Source organism: Vanellus vanellus, assembly GCF_965231255.1.
Source record: "Vanellus vanellus genome assembly, contig: HAP1_SCAFFOLD_2297, whole genome shotgun sequence".
Lineage (NCBI taxonomy): Eukaryota > Metazoa > Chordata > Aves > Charadriiformes > Charadriidae > Vanellus > Vanellus vanellus.
The window spans coordinates 1-13,131 of NW_028127001.1; the positions used below are offsets into that span (position 1 = coordinate 1).

General features: G+C 64.5%; 1 long non-coding RNA gene across 1 annotated transcript; it reads left to right on the forward strand.

The window, feature by feature from the left end:
* Positions 1-4,882: 4,882 nt before the first annotated feature.
* Positions 4,883-11,889, forward strand: LOC309685573. The gene is made up of 4 exons (XR_014270472.1): positions 4,883-5,444; positions 7,167-7,238; positions 9,291-9,362; positions 11,817-11,889. It is a non-coding gene; the product is annotated as an uncharacterized lncRNA (long non-coding RNA).
* Positions 11,890-13,131: the final 1,242 nt, after the last annotated feature.

Below are 13,131 nucleotides of genomic sequence, written 5' to 3' on the forward strand. Positions count from 1 at the left end.
CCCTTTGGGGACCCCCCTATGGGGACCCCCCCTGTGACCCCCCCCCGGGACCCCCCCTATGGGACCCCCCCATGGGACCCCCCCCGTGACTCCCCCTGAGCCCCCCCCATGGGACCCCCTATGGGACCCCCCTATGGAACCCCCCTATGGACCCCCCCCCATGGGACCCCCCTATGGGACCCCCTATAGGACCCCCCTATAGGACCCCCCTATGGGACCCCCCCCGTGACCTCCCTATGGGACCCCCCTATGGGACCCCCCCGTGACCCCCCCCATGGGACCCCCCTATGGGACCCCCCTATGGGACCCCCCCATAGGACCCCCCCCATGGGACCCCCCTTTGGAACCCCCCTATGGGACCCCCCCCCGTGACCTCCCTATGGGACCCCCCCTATGGGACCCCCCTATAGGACCCCCCCTGAGCCCCCCCCAATGGGGACCCCCCCATGGGACCCCCCCCTGTGACCCCCCCTGAGCCCCCCCCCCATGGGACCCCCTATGGGACCCCCCTATGGGACCCCCTTTGGATCACCTCCCCCCGGGACACCCCATAGGACCCCCCGTATGGGACCCCTCTATGGGACCCCCCCTTTGGGGACCCCCATATGGGGACCCCCCCTGTGACCCCCCCCGGGACCCCCCCTATGGGACCCCCCTATGGGACCCCCCCCGTGACTCCCCCTGAGCCCCCCCCATGGGACCCCCTATGGGACCCCCCTATGGGACCCCCTATAGGACCCCCCTATAGGACCCCCCTATGGGACCCCCCCCGTGACCTCCCTATGGGACCCCCCTATGGGACCCCCCCGTGACCCCCCCCCATGGGACCCCCCTATGGGACCCCCCTATGGGACCCCCCCATAGGACCCCCCCTATGGACCCCCCCCGTGACCCCCCCTATGGGACACCCCTATGGGAACCCCCCATGGGACCCCCCCTGAGCCCCCCCCCCTATGGGACCCCCCTATAGGACCCCCCTATAGGACCCCCCCCTATGGGACGCCCCTATGGGACCCCCCCTATGGGAACCCCCCATGGGACCCCCCCCCGTGACCCCCCCTGAGCCCCCCCCCCCCCCCGGGACCCCCCTATGGGACCCCTCTATGGGACCCCCCCTGAGCCCCCCCCAATGGGGACCCCCCTATAGGACCCCCCCGTGACCCCCCCTTTGGGGACCCCCCCCCCGTCACCCCCCCTATGGGACCCCCCCATAGGACCCCCCTGTGACCCCCCCTTTGGGGACCCCCAATGGGACCCCCCTATGGGACCCCCTATAGGACCCCCCTATAGGACCCCCCCTATGGACCCCCCCCGTGACCTCCCTATGGGACCCCCCTATGGGACCCCCCCATGACCCCCCCCCATGGGACCCCCCTATGGGACCCCCCGCCCCCCCCCGGACCCCCTTTGGGGACCCCCATTCCCCTACGGGACACCGCTCCCCCCTCCCCCCTCCCCCGCGAGGCCCCGCCCACCCCCGCGGGCTCCCCGCTGACGTCACCCCGGCAAGCCCCGCCCCCTGCGCGCCCGGGAACTGGGACCAGTACGGGGGAGGGACTGGGATTGGGGGGGGGGGGAATGGAGGGCGGGGGGGAGGGGGGGGAGGACGGGGGGGGTTCTCCCAGTTTGGCCCAGTGTGGTACTGGTTTGGCCCAGTTTGGCCCAGTTTGATGCTGGCTTCTCCCAGTTTAGCCCAGTTTGGTACTGGTTCGGCCCGGTTCGGCCCAGTTTGGCCCAGTTTGATGCTGGCTTCTCCCAGTTTAGCCCAGTTCAGGATTGGTTTCTCCCAGTTTAGCCCAGTTCAGGGCTGGTTCGGCCCAGTTTGGCCCAGTTTGATGCTGGTTTCTCCCAGTTTAGCCCAGTTCAGGGCTGGTTCGGCCCAGTTTGGCCCAGTTTGATGCTGGCTTCTCCCAGTTTAGCCCAGTTCAGGATTGGTTTCTCCCAGTTTAGCCCAGTTCAGGGCTGGTTCGGCCCAGTTTGGCCCAGTTTGATGCTGGCTTCTCCCAGTTTAGCCCAGTTCAGGATTGGTTTCTCCCAGTTTAGCCCAGTTCAGGGCTGGTTCGGCCCAGTTTGGCCCAGTTTGATGCTGGTTTCTCCCAGTTTAGCCCAGTTCGGGACTGGTTCGGCCCAGTTTGGCCCAGTTTGATGCTGGTTTCTCCCAGTTTAGCCCAGTTCAGGATTGGTTTCTCCCAGTTTAGCCCAGTTCAGGGCTGGTTCGGCCCAGTTTGGCCCAGTTTGATGCTGGTTTCTCCCAGTTTAGCCCAGTTCAGGGATGGTTCGGCCCAGTTTGGCCCAGTTTGATGCTGGTTTTCCCAGTTTAGCCCAGTTTGGTACTGGTTTGGCCCAGTTTGGCCCAGTTTGATGCTGGCTTCTCCCAGTTTAGCCCAGTTCAGGATTGGTTTCTCCCAGTTTAGCCAAGTTCGGGACTGGTTCAGCCCAGTTTGGCCCAGTTTGATGCTGGTTTCTCCCAGTTTAGCCCAGTTCGGGACTGGTTCGGCCCAGTTTGGCCCAGTTTGATGCTGGTTTCTCCCAGTTTAGCCCAGTTCAGGATTGGTTTCTCCCAGTTTAGCCCAGTTCGGGACTGGTTCGGCCCAGTTTGGCCCAGTTTGATGCTGGTTTCTCCCAGTTTAGCCCAGTTCGGGACTGGTTTGGCCCAGTTTGGCCCAGTTTGATGCTGGTTTCTCCCAGTTTAGCCCAGTTCAGGATTGGTTTCTCCCAGTTTAGCCCAGTTCGGGACTGGTTCGGCCCAGTTTGGCCCAGTTTGATGCTGGTGTCTCCCAGTTTAGCCCAGTTCAGGGCTGGTTCGGCCCAGTTTGGCCCAGTTTGATGCTGGTTTCTCCCAGTTTAACCCAGTTCAGGATTGGTTTCTCCCAGTTTAGCCCAGTTCAGGGCTGGTTCGGCCCAGTTTGGCCCAGTTTGATGCTGGTTTTCCCAGTTTAGCCCAGTTTGGTACTGGTTTGGCCCAGTTTGGCCCAGTTTGATGCTGGCTTTCCCAGTTTAGCCCAGTTCGGGACTGGTTCGGCCCAGTTTGGCCCAGTTTGATGCTGGTTTCTCCCAGTTTAGCCCAGTTCAGGATTGGTTTCTCCCAGTTTAGCCCAGTTCAGGGCTGGTTCGGCCCAGTTTGGCCCAGTTTGATGCTGGTTTTCCCAGTTTAGCCCAGTTTGGTACTGGTTTGGCCCAGTTTGGCCCAGTTTGATGCTGGCTTCTCCCAGTTTAGCCCAGTTCAGGATTGGTTTCTCCCAGTTTAGCCCAGTTCAGGGCTGGTTCGGCCCAGTTTGGCCCAGTTTGATGCTGGTTTCTCCCAGTTTAGCCCAGTTCAGGGCTGGTTCGGCCCAGTTTGGCCCAGTTTGATGCTGGTTTTCCCAGTTTAGCCCAGTTTGGTACTGGTTTGGCCCAGTTTGGCCCAGTTTGATGCTGGCTTCTCCCAGTTTAGCCCAGTTCAGGATTGGTTTCTCCCAGTTTAGCCCAGTTCAGGGCTGGTTCGGCCCAGTTTGGCCCAGTTTGATGCTGGTTTCTCCCAGTTTAACCCAGTTCAGGATTGGTTTCTCCCAGTTTAGCCCAGTTCAGGGCTGGTTCGGCCCAGTTTGGCCCAGTTTGATGCTGGTTTCTCCCAGTTTAGCCCAGTTCAGGGCTGGTTCGGCCCAGTTTGGCCCAGTTTGATGCTGGTTTCTCCCAGTTTAACCCAGTTCGGGATTGGTTTCTCCCAGTTTAGCCCAGTTCGGGACTGGTTCGGCCCAGTTTGGCCCAGTTTGATGCTGGTTTCTCCCAGTTTAGCCCAGTTCGGGACTGGTTCGGCCCAGTTTGGCCCAGTTTGATGCTGGTTTCTCCCAGTTTAGCCCAGTTCAGGATTGGTTTCTCCCAGTTTAGCCCAGTTCGGGACTGGTTCGGCCCAGTTTGGCCCAGTTTGATGCTGGTTTCTCCCAGTTTAGCCCAGTTCAGGATTGGTTTCTCCCAGTTTAGCCCAGTTCAGGGCTGGTTCGGCCCAGTTTGGCCCAGTTTGATGCTGGTTTCTCCCAGTTTAGCCCAGTTCGGGACTGGTTCGGCCCAGTTTGGCCCAGTTTGATGCTGGTTTCTCCCAGTTTAGCCCAGTTCAGGATTGGTTTCTCCCAGTTTAGCCCAGTTCAGGGCTGGTTCGGCCCAGTTTGGCCCAGTTTGATGCTGGTTTCTCCCAGTTTAGCCCAGTTCAGGGCTGGTTCGGCCCAGTTTGGCCCAGTTTGATGCTGGTTTCTCCCAGTTTAGCCCAGTTTGGTACTGGTTTGGCCCAGTTTGGCCCAGTTTGATGCTGGCTTCTCCCAGTTTAGCCCAGTTCAGGATTGGTTTCTCCCAGTTTAGCCCAGTTCAGGGCTGGTTTGGCCCAGTTTGGCCCAGTTTGATGCTGGCTTCTCCCAGTTTAGCCCAGTTCAGGATTGGTTTCTCCCAGTTTAGCCCAGTTCAGGGCTGGTTCGGCCCAGTTTGGCCCAGTTTGATGCTGGTTTCTCCCAGTTTCGACCAGTTCGGGGCTCTTTGGTCCCAGTTTGATCCTGGTTTGGTCCGCTGTGTCCCAGTTTATCCCAGTTCAGCACTGGTTTCTCCCAATTTAGTGCAGTTTGGTGCTGATTTCTCCCAGTTTCAACCAGTTCAGGCCTCTTTCGTCCCAGTTTAGCCCAGTTTGGTGCTGATTTCTCCCAGATTAGCCCAGTTTGGTGCTGATTTCTCCCAGTTTCGACCAGTTCAGGGCTCTTTGGTCCCAGTTTGATCCTGGTTTGGTCTGTTTTGTCCCAGTTTAGCCCAGTTCAGCCCAGTTCAGCACTGGTTTGGCCCAATTTAGTGCAGTTTGGTGCTGATTTCTCCCAGTTTCAACCAGTTCAGGGCTCTTTCGTCCCAGTTTGATCCTGGTTTTGTGCTGTTTTGTCCCAGTTTAGCCCAGTTCAGCACTGGTTTGGCCCAATTTAGTGCAGTTTGGTGCTGATTTCTCCCAGTTTCAACCAGTTCAGGGCTCTTTGGTCCCAGTTTGATCCTGGTTTGGTCCGCTGTGTCCCAGTTTAGCCCAGTTTGGTGCTGATTTCTCCCAGTTTCGACCAGTTCAGGGCTCTTTGGTCCCAGTTTGATCCTGGTTTGGTCCGCTTTGTCCCAGTTTAGCCCAGATTGGTGCTGATTTCTCCCAGTTTCGACCAGTTTGGGGCTCTTTGGTCCCAGTGTGATCCTGGTTTGGTCAGTTTTGTCCCAGTTTAGCCCAGTTCAGCACTGGTTTGGCCCAATTTAGTGCAGTTTGGTGCTGATTTCTCCCACTTTCGACCAGTTCGGGGCTCTTACGTCCCAGTTCAGCCCAGTTTGACACCTTTTTACCCCCCCAGTTTGGCCCAGTTGGCCCCAGTTTGCCCCTGTTTCTGCAGGTCCCTGGTGCGGTGGCACATCGACGTCCTGGGCGAGGGCAGCTTCCGTGACACCCCGGCCCTGCAGCTGCTGTAAGGTCCCCAACGTGTCCCCAACGTGTCCCCAACGTGTCCCCAACGTCCCCATGGTGTCCCCATGGTGTCCCCATGGTGTCCCCAATGTCCCTATGCCATCCCCAACACGTCCCTGAGGTCCCCGTGGTGTCCCCGTGGTGTCCCCGTGGTGTCCCCATGGTGTCCCCAAGGTCCCTATGCCATCCCCAACACGTCCCTGAGGTCCCTGTGGTGTCCCCGTGGTGTCCCCAACGTCCCTATGCCATCCCCAACACGTCCCTGAGGTCCCTGTGGTGTCCCCGTGGTGTCCCCAAGGTCCCTATGCCATCCCCAACACGTCCCTGAGGTCCCCGTGGTGTCCCCGTGATGTCCCCATGGTGTCCCCATGGTGTCCCCAAGGTCCCTATGCCATCCCCAACACGTCCCTGAGGTCCCCGTGGTGTCCCCATGGTGTCCCCATGGTGTCCCCATGGTGTCCCCAAGGTCCCTATGCCATCCCCAACACGTCCCTGAGGTCCCTGTGGTGTCCCCGTGGTGTCCCCATGGTGTCCCCAATGTCCCTATGCCATCCCCAACACGTCCCTGAGGTCCCCGTGGTGTCCCCGGGGTGTCCCCGTGGTGTCCCCATGGTGTCCCCAAGGTCCCTATGCCATCCCCAACACGTCCCTGAGGTCCCTGTGGTGTCCCTGTGGTGTCCCCGTGGTGTCCCCAAGGTCCCTATGCCATCCCCAACACGTCCCTGAGGTCCCCGTGGTGTCCCCATGGTGTCCCCATGGTGTCCCCATGGTGTCCCCAAGGTCCCTATGCCATCCCCAACACGTCCCTGAGGTCCCCGTGGTGTCCCCGTGGTGTCCCCGTGGTGTCCCCAAGGTGTCCCCAAGGTCCCTATGCCATCCCCAACACGTCCCTGAGGTCCCCGTGGTGTCCCCGTGGTGTCCCCATGGTGTCCCCATGGTGTCCCCAAGGTCCCTATGCCATCCCCAACACGTCCCTGAGGTCCCCGTGGTGTCCCCGTGGTGTCCCCATGGTGTCCCCATGGTGTCCCCAAGGTCCCTATGCCATCCCCAACACGTCCCTGAGGTCCCCGTGGTGTCCCCGTGGTGTCCCCATGGTGTCCCCAAGGTGTCCCCAAGGTCCCTATGCCATCCCCAACACGTCCCTGAGGCCCCCGTGGTGTCCCCGTGGTGTCCCCGTGGTGTCCCCATGGTGTCCCCAATGTCCCTATGCCATCCCCAACACGTCCCTGAGGTCCCCGTGGTGTCCCCGTGGTGTCCCCGTGATGTCCCCATGGTGTCCCCAATGTCCCTATGCCATCCCCAACACGTCCCTGAGGTCCCCGTGGTGTCCCCATGGTGTCCCCAATGTCCCTATGCCATCCCCAAAATGTCCCTGAGGTCCCCGTGGTGTCCCCGTGGTGTCCCCATGGTGTCCCCAAGGTGTCCCCAAGGCCACCGTGGTGTCCCCGAGGTGTCCCCAAGGGTTTCCTTAAGGTCCCCAAGGTGTCCCCAAGGTGTCCCCAAGGTCCCCCGAGTGCTCTTTGGGTGTCCCCGAGGCCCCTCAAGTGTCCCCAAAGTCCCCCGAGAGCCTCCAGTGTGTCCACGGGGGGGATGGTGGTGGCGGTGGCGGTGGTGGCAGTGGCGGTGGTGGCAGTGGTGGTGGTGGTGGTGGTGGTGGCGGTGGTGGCAGTGGCGGTGGTGGTGGTGGTGGTGGCGGTGGTGGCAGTGGGGTGTCCCCACACAGGTTGGTCACCGCCGGGCGCCTGGGGACCATCGGGGACGGCGCCTTCGCCGGGCTGGTGCTGCTGGAGTACTTGTGAGTAGTACTGGGAGGGGACTGGGGGGCACTGGGGAGGGACTGGGAGGGGACTGGGGAGCACTGGGGGGCACTGGGAGGCACTGGGGGGGGACTGGGAGGGGACTGGGGGGCACTGGGGAGGGACTGTTGGGCACTGGGAGGCACTGGGAGGGGACTGGGGGCACTGGAGAGGGACTGTGGGGCACTGGGAGGGGGCTGGGAAGGGACTGGGGAGCACTGGGAGGCACTGGGAGGGGACTGGGGAGGGACTGGGGGGCACTGGGAATCACTGGGAGGGGACTGTGGGGTACTGCGGAGGGACTGTGGGGCACTGGGAGGCACTGGAGGGCACTGGAGAGGGAGGGACTATTGGGCACTGGGAGGCACTGGGAGGGGACTGGGAGGGGACTGTTGGGCACTGGGAGGGGACTGGGGGGCACTGGAGAGGGACTGTTGGGCACTGGGAGGCACTGGGAGGGGACTGTGGGGCACTGGGGAGGGACTGTGGGGCACTGGGAGGCACTGGAGGGCACTGGAGAGGGAGGGACTATTGGGCACTGGGAGGCACTGGGAGGGGACTGGGAGGGGACTGTTGGGCACTGGGAGGGGACTGGGGGGCACTGGAGAGGGACTGTTGGGCACTGGGAGGCACTGGGAGTGGACTGTGGGGCACTGGGAGGGGACTGGAGGACACTGGGGAGGGACTGGGGGGCACGGGGAGGCACTGGGGGGGGACTGGGAGGGGACTGGGGGGCACTGGGAGGCACTGGGAGTGGACTGTGGGGCACTGGGAGGGGACTGGGGGGCACTGGGGAGGGACTGGGGGGCACTGGGAGGCACTGGAGGGCACTGGAGAGGGACTATTGGGCAACGGGAGGCACTGGGAGGGGACTGGGGGACACTGGAGATGGACTGTGGGGCACTGGGAGGCACTGGGAGGGGACTGGGAGGCACTGGAAGGGGACTGGGGGGCACTGGGAGGGGACTGGGGGACGCTGGGGAGGGACTGGGGGGCACTGGGAGGCACTGGGAGGGGACTGTGGGGCACTGGAGAGGCACTGGAGGGTACTGTGGGGCACTGGAGAGGGACTGTGGGGCACTGGGAGGGGACTGGGAAGGGACTGGGGGGCACTGGGAGGGGACTGTGGGGGCACTGGGGGGCACTGGGAGGCACTGGGGGGCACTGGGAGGGGACTGTGGGGGATGTTGAGGGGCATTGGGATGTACTGGGAAGCACTGGGATGCACTGGGAGGGCCACTGGGATTTACTGGGAGGCACTGGGAGGCAGTGGGAGGTGCTGTTGGTGTCTGGCACATGGCCGAGGGAGGGACAGAGGGACCTTTTCGGGGGGTGGGGGGGTACTGGGGGGGACTGGGAGGGACTGGGGGGGCTCTGAGGGGTACTGGGGGGCACTGGGAGGGGACTGGAAGGCACTGGGAGGTAGTGGGAGGTACTGGGGAGGGCACTGGGAGATACTGGGAAGCACTGGGGGGGGCACTGGGGGTACTCAGGGGTTACTGGGGCTTACTGGGTGCCACTGGGGGGAACTGGGCGGGCACTGGGAGGTACGGGTGGGGAATGGGGGGGCACTGGGAGGTACTGGGAAGCACTGGGAGGTCACTGGGGGTTATTGGTGAGGGCACTGGGGGGTTTTGGGGGGTTATTGGGGGACCCCGGGAGGCACTGGGGGGGACTGGGGGGTACTGGGAGGTACTGGGAAGCACTGGGGGTTACCAGGGGATATTGGGGGGGCACTGGGAGATAGCGGTGGGCACTGGGGCATACTGGGAGGCACTGGGGAGGGCACTGGGAGACACTGGGAAGCACTGGGGGGGTACTGGGGAGATACTGGGATGCACTGGGAGGGCCGCTGGGCTTTACTGGGAGGCAGCGGGAGGTGCTGGGAGACACTGGGAAGGATGCGGACGGGGGGGGGTGGGGGAGGACGGGACTGGGGTATACTGGGAGCCACTGGGGGAGACTGGGAAGGGCTGCGGGACACGGACTGGGAGGCACTGGGGAGGTGGGGGGGGGGAACTGGGCTGTACTGGGGGGGACGGTGTCCCCAGGTTCATCGAGGACAATGAGGTGGGGACGATCGCCCCCACGGCGCTGCGGGGGCTGCGGGGGCTCCTCTACCTGTGAGTGACACTGGGGGCACTGGGAATGCCCCCGGGGACACTGGGGCACACTGGGACACCACTGGGAGACACTGGGGACACCACTGGGAGACACTGGGGACACTGGGAAAGCCCCCGGGGACACTGGGGCAGACTGGGGACACCACTGGGAGACACTGGGGCACACTGGGACACACTGGGACACCACTGGGACACACTGGGGCACACTGGGGACACCACTGGGACTCACTGGGGGCACTGGGAATGCCCCCGGCGACACTGGGGCACACTGGGGACACCACTGGGAGTCACTGGGAATGCCCCCGGGGACACTGGGACACACTGGGAACACCACTGAGACACACTGGGACACCACTGGGAGACACTGGGGACATCACTGGGAGACACTGGGGCACACTGGGACACCACTGGGACACACTGGGGCACACTGGGACACCACTGGGAGACACTGGGAATGCCCCCGGGGACACTGGGGCAGACCGGGGACACCACTGGGAGACACTGGGGCACACTGGGACACCACTGGGAGACACTGGGGACACCACTGGGAGACACTGGGAATGCCCCCGGGGACACTGGGACACACTGGGACACCACTGGGAGACACTGGGAATGCCCCCGGGGACACTGGGGCACACTGGGACACCACTGGGAGACACTGGGGACACCACTGGGAGACACTGGGAATGCCCCCGGGGACACTGGGACACACTGGGGACACCACTGAGACACACTGGGACACCACTGGGAGACACTGGGGACATCACTGGGAGACACTGGGACACACTGGGACACCACTGGGAGTCACTGGGAATGCCCCCGGGGACACTGGGGCACACTGGGGACACCACTGGGACACACTGGGGACACCACTGGGAGACACTGGGACACACTGGGACACCACTGGGACACACTGGGGACACACTGGGACACACTGGGGACACCACTGGGACACACTGGGGACACACTGGGAATGCCCCTGGGGACACTGGGACACACTGGGACACACTGGGGGCACTGGGGACACCCTGGGGTGACACTGGGACACACTGGGACAAACTGGGAAAACCCCTGGGACACACTGGGGACACCACTGGGAGACACTGGGGCACTGGGAATGCCCCCGGGGACACTGGGGCACACTGGGACACCACTGGGAGACACTGGGGCACACTGGGAGTCACTGGGGACACCACTGGGACACACTGGGGACACACTGGGAATCACTGGGGACACCACTGGGACACACTGGGAGACACTGGGAATGCCCCCGGGGACACTGGGACACACTGGGGACACCACTGAGACACACTGGGACACCACTGGGAGACACTGGGGACATCACTGGGAGACACTGGGACACACTGGGACACCACTGGGAGTCACTGGGAATGCCCCCGGGGACACTGGGGCACACTGGGGACACCACTGGGACACACTGGGGACACCACTGGGAGACACTGGGACACACTGGGACACCACTGGGACACACTGGGGACACACTGGGACACACTGGGGACACCACTGGGACACACTGGGGACACACTGGGAATGCCCCTGGGGACACTGGGACACACTGGGACACACTGGGGGCACTGGGGACACCCTGGGGTGACACTGGGACACACTGGGACAAACTGGGAAAACCCCTGGGACACACTGGGGACACCACTGGGAGACACTGGGGCACTGGGAATGCCCCCGGGGACACTGGGGCACACTGGGACACCACTGGGAGACACTGGGGCACACTGGGAGTCACTGGGGACACCACTGGGACACACTGGGGACACACTGGGAATCACTGGGGACACCACTGGGACACACTGGGAGACACTGGGAATGCCCCCGGGGACAATGCCCCGTGATGTCCCCCAATGTCCCCAATGTCCCCCCGATGTCCCCCCATCCCCCCATGTCCCCCCATCCCCCCATGTCCCCATCCCCCCATCCCCCCATGTCCCCCTGTCCCCCCGATGTCCCCGATGTCCCCCCGATGTCCCCGATGGCCCCTCCCTGTCCCCCCGATGTCCCCCCGATGTCGCCATGTCCCCCTGTCCCCACTATGTCCCCCATGTCCCCCCCATGTCCCCCCGATGTCCCCCTGTCCCCCCGATGTCCCCCCGATGTCGCCATGTCCCCCTGTCCCCACTATGTCCCCCATGTCCCCCCCATGTCCCCCCGATGTCCCCCTGTCCCCCCGATGTCCCCCCGATGTCCCCCCGATGTCCCCCCCGATGCCCCCCCCATGTCCCTCTGTCCCCCCCGATGTCCCCCCGATGTCCCCCATGTCCCCATGTCCCCCCCATGTCCCCATCCCCCCATCCCCCCGTGTCCCCCTGTCCCCCCGATGTCCCCCCGATGTCCCCCGATGTCCCCCCGATGTCCCCCTGTCCCCCCGATGTCCCCCCGATGTCCCCCTGTCCCCCCGATGTCCCCCCGATGTCCCCGCAGGAGTTTGGCCAACAACCGCCTGGAGACTCTGCCCCGCGGCCTCTTCCAGGGACTGGGGGCCCTCTCCCAGCTGTGGGTGGCCCGGGGGGGGGTGGGGGGGGGTGGGGGGGTGGGGGGGTGGGGGGATGGGGGGGATGGGGGGATGGGGGGGATGGGGGGGACATGGGGGGGATGGGGGGTGGGGGGGACATTGGGGGGAGGGGGGGGACATGGGGGGGGATGGGGGATGGGGGGGTGGGGGGGGTGGGGGGATGGGGGGGACATTGGGGGGAGGGGGGGGATGGGGGAGGATGGGGGGGATGGGGGGGGACATTGGGGACATGGGGGATGGGGGGGGGGGGTGGGGTGGGGGGGACATTGGGGACATGGGGGGGACATGGGGGATGGGGGGGGATGGGGGATGGGGGGAGGGGGGGGGACATTTGGGACATGGGGGATGGGGGGGGATGGGGGGATGGGGGATGGGGGTGTGGGGGGACATTGGGGATATGGGGGGGACATGGGGGGGATGGGGGGGGATGGGGGATGGGGGGGGTGGGGGGATGGGGGGGGATAGGGGGGGACATTGGGGACATGGGGGGGATGGGGGGGACATGGGGGGGATGGGGGGGGACATTGGGGACATGGGGGGGACATGGGGGATGGGGGGACATTGGGGACATGGGGGGTGGGGGGGGTGGGGGGATGGGGGGATGGGGGGACATTGGGGACATGGGGGGGACATGGGGGGTGTGGGGGATGGGGGGGTAGGGGGGGATTGGGGGGGATGGGGGGACATTGGGGACATGGGGGGATGGGGGGTGTGGGGGGGGACATTGGGGGATGGGGGGGATGGGGGGATGGGGGGACATTGGGGACATGGGGACATGGGGGGACATGGGGGGGGACGTGGGGGGATGTGGGGGGGTGCCATAGGGGGGTGACAGAGGGGGTATCCCATGGGGGGGGGGGTGTGCCATGGGGGGGGTCCTATGGGGGGGGCTATGGGGGGGGGGTCCTATGGGGGGGTCCTATAGGTGGGGTCCTATGGGGGGGTCCTATAGGGGGGTCTATAGGGAGGGTGCCATGGGGGGGGGGGGGTCCTATAGGGGGTGTGCCGGGGGGTGCCATGGGGGGGTCCTATAGGTGGGGTCCTATGGGGGGGTCCCATGGGGGGGGGGTCCTATAGGGGGGTCCCATGGGGGGGGTGACAGACGGGATGTCCCATGGGGGGTGCCATGGGGGGGTCCTGTAGGGGGGGTTCCGGGGGGGGGGTGTGCCGGTGGGTCCCATGGGGGGGGGGTCCTATAGGGGGGGTCCCATAGGGGGGTGCCAT